Source organism: Microtus ochrogaster, chromosome 10 (genome assembly GCF_000317375.1).
Source record: "Microtus ochrogaster isolate Prairie Vole_2 chromosome 10, MicOch1.0, whole genome shotgun sequence".
NCBI classification, from domain to species: Eukaryota; Metazoa; Chordata; class Mammalia; order Rodentia; family Cricetidae; genus Microtus; species Microtus ochrogaster.
Genome location: NC_022016.1, coordinates 60,884,974 through 60,888,725, shown reverse-complemented (window position 1 = coordinate 60,888,725; position 3,752 = coordinate 60,884,974). Strand labels below are relative to the sequence as shown.

Below are 3,752 nucleotides of genomic sequence, written 5' to 3'. Positions count from 1 at the left end.
AAAAAAAAAAACCCAACACATGCCAAGACTAATTCTTAGGGCTTAGGGGAAAATTATATTAGGTAATAGTTCTATCTACCTACCTATCTATAGATAGAATGTGAATGCTAGATAGATAGATAGATAGATAGATAGATAGATAGATAGATAGATAGATAGATAGATAGATAGACAGACAGACCTATTAGAGCCAGCACTTAAGAGATGGAGGCAGGAAGATCTAGAGTTTAAGGCCAGCCTTTGCAACATAGTAAGTTTAAGGCTATCCAGGGTTACATGAGTTCTGGTTTCAAACAAAACAAAACAAAAAGTCAGGCATGATAGCTCATGCCTATAATTCCAGTGCTTGTGAAACAGAGATGGAGGGGAGGCTCTGGCTACTCTTCTAGAGGTCCTAAGTTCTATTCTCAAAACCAAACTAAAATCTGATGACCTCTTCTGGCCTCTGCAGGCACCAGGCATGCATGTGGTACACAGACATGTATATAGCAGCTAAAACGCACACAACATGACAAAATTAGTAATATATCAACATATATATGTACTCACACACACACATACACACATATATGTATGTTTTGGTTTTTCAAGACAAGGTTTCTCTGTGTAGCCCTGGCTGTCCTGGAATTTGTTCTGTAGACCAGGCTGGCCTCAACTCAAAAATTTGCCTGCCTCTTCCTCCTGAGTGCTGGGATTAAAGGCACGTACCACCATCACCCAGAAGTAACACTGTCTTTAAAGATTAAAAGAGAAAGGAAAGAGGGGCAAGAGGATCCCACAAGTAGTTTAAGGTTAGCCTACATATTGAGTACCAGGCCAGCCTGGGATACAGCATGGAAGTCTGTTGAAAGAAATCTCCCTCCTTCTCCTCCAATGCTGGGGCTTGGGCCTCAGGCCTTGCACATACTAGGCAAGGGCTGTACCACTGGGTTACAACCCTAGCCGCAAGTACTTATAAATCATTAGCACCATGTGGCTGGATATGGTACACAAACCTGTAATCCCAGCACTCAGGAGGCTAAGAGGCTGAAGCAGGAAGACTGTGAGATCAATGTCTTCTGGGCTATATTCGGAGACCCTGTCTCAAACAAACATACAAAGAAACTTGGGCTATAGGGAGAGATGATTAAGAATGCATGCTGCTCTTATAGGAGACCCAACTTCAGTTCCCAGGACCCACGGCAGGCAGTTCATAACTACCTGTAAGTCTAGCTCCAGGGACCTGACGCCCTCCTCGGGGCTCTTCAGACACCTGGCTCATGTGCACATATCCATGCACACACGATACATGCACACAGAATTAAAAATAAAATGAATTTTTAGCCAGGCATAGTATAACATGCCTGTAATCCCAGAACTCACGAGGCAGAGGCAGGCAGATCTCTGTGAGTTCAAGGCCAGCCTAGTCTACATGACAAGCTCCCGGCCAGTCATGGCTACATAGTGAGACACTGTCTAAAAACAAACAAAAATAATGGGTGAATGTTACCTTCCATTACTAATAGCCAGACAGAAAGATATGCGTTCAAATTCTACTCCTTTATTCATTAGCTGTATGACCCTGAAAAAGCTATTTAATTTTGTCACCCTTGACATTCTCATCTATAAAATGGGCACGATGCTACCATCTAAGCTCACAGTGTTGTTTGCAAGAACTAACTAATATCCTTTCATCTGCACTCAGAGCAGAAGCTATTATTACATTACATTCCCTTCTTACCTCCCAGGAATCTATATGGATAAAATAGGACAACAGATGGGAAACATTTTCAAAAAGCTAATGTACAGTCTCAGCAACAGGAATGAAAAGAAACATGAGCTACAATAGGTGGGAATTTCTGATTTCTCCAGCACGGATTAGACACAGCACTAAACCTGAAGCAAGAGAGACCTGGCTGTAAATTCTGGTCCTGTCACTCACAATCGGTGAGATCAGGGGCAAGCCATTCTACCTCTGGGAGACTCAGCTTCATCAGCTCCACAGTGGGGGAGGGGCAGTACTTCTCCCTCCAGGATATTTTAAGGACACCCGTGAAATGCGAATGTAAACGTAGCTGGTACCATGTATGTCACACAGCAGGCATTAGATGAAATATTCATTGGCTCATTCCAAGGGCTGTGTGGGAATACATCACACAGCATGGGGCCCGGGGTGACGGTAAGGACCTTCAGTTTTTCTGGTCAGTTTAGCTAGCGGAGGGAGAGGAGTGGAAACACAATCATTCCAAGCCAGCTGGACTCCACCAGTCAGACTGGGCAGCCTTCCCTCAGCCAGGCCCAGCTCACTGCCCTGAACCATCTGCTACACACGGCCCACCACCCCAAGAGCTCTCAGAGCCAAGATGATGCATGCCTTCAGCTGTCAGCCTTCCGATAAGGACCCAGAGCTAACTCAGGTAAATAGTTCCGTTTGGGCTCTAAAGGCAGGACGTGGAAACGCTGTCAACTTTTCCTTACGGGGAATATCTGCACACAGGGCTGTGCAAAACAGGGAAGTGGCCTAAATGCCTGGGTCCCTAGCACAGCTCCTTGTAGATCCTGGGAATCTCGCTTAGAAGCAGCAAGAGGTAGAGACACTCTCCTGGATCAGGGACGTCTCCCTCAGAAGCACAGAACTCAGATAACAAAAGATCCCACCATGGGTTTCTGTGGAGCTCGGGGCAGTCAGGGCGGCCCTGTCAGGACATTCCTGTGTCAGCAGTGAGGCGCTTCCCAGGGAACACCAAGACCCTTCTTGCCCCCTGAAAGAGTTGAAAAGATCCAAGGACGGGCACGGCTTTGCCCTTTTTCGGAGCACTTGACCCGAGTCTCCTCATTACCTTCTAGTACCTTACCTACCTCTTTGGTTCGGTCGGGTGCTGAAGTGACAGCCCCAACCTCTAGGAAACTCAGGCTGCGCCCGCATTCTACCCTCAACCCTGTGCAGGAGACTGCCCCTCCTCTCTGGCCACCTGCTCCGTTCTAGAGCCTCCCATTCCCCTCCTAGACGCCCATTTTTACTACAAAGGCCCTCGTAGGCAAGGCCTCCTCGGTGAGAAGCCGGGCCCTCCTCGGCTCAAGCCAGGCCGGTGACAATCTTCGACCTCTCACACACACTCACACCTGTGTGACCTCCGGGCTTCCGCCCTACTCCTCAATCAGTCAGGTCACTCTATCCATCCCGGTCTCTATCCATCCCGGACTGGCAAGAACGCGCGCCCATACCCCCAATGCATCTCGAAGGTCCCCAGGCCACCTGGGTCCTCTACAGGCATCTGACCCTGCACCGACAGGCTGCTGCTCTCCCCACCTCTCCTCCACCACCTCCTCCACCACCACGGCGCGGGGGGGAGGGGCGCTCCCCGGAGTCGGTGGCGGCGCGGGTGGGTCCGCGTGCCCGCCGCGCGTGGCTGACAAAGAGCGGGGACGCGTGACCGAGGATCGGCAGGGCGTCGGTGCCATCGACCGATCTCGGGAACCAAGAGGCGAGTTTCCCTGCCCAGCCCTGGCCGCTCCTGCAGGTCCCGGTCGTGTGCCCCATTTTTCCCAGAAACACGCCTCCCTTTGGCCCTGGCAGCGGCCGCCCGAGGGAACCCCGACTCCCCGCGCTCCGCACTCCCCGCGCTGCAGGTGCGAGGCCCGCACGGCTGCGGTGCCCGTGCCTGTCAACCCGCATGCCACTCGCCCCGGGGCTGGGGTGCGGCCGCCCCGGCTCCAAGCATCACCGCGCAGCCGGCGGAGGAGCCGGGAGCCCCCCGAGCCCGCCCCGCGCC

The 3,752-nt window shown here is 51.4% G+C and overlaps 1 protein-coding gene across 1 annotated transcript in view; it reads right to left on the bottom strand.

The window, feature by feature from the left end:
• Positions 1–3,752, bottom strand: part of Macf1 (microtubule-actin crosslinking factor 1) — a 342,147-nt gene that overhangs the window by 337,660 nt on the left and 735 nt on the right. The gene's annotated exons all lie outside the window — the stretch shown is intronic.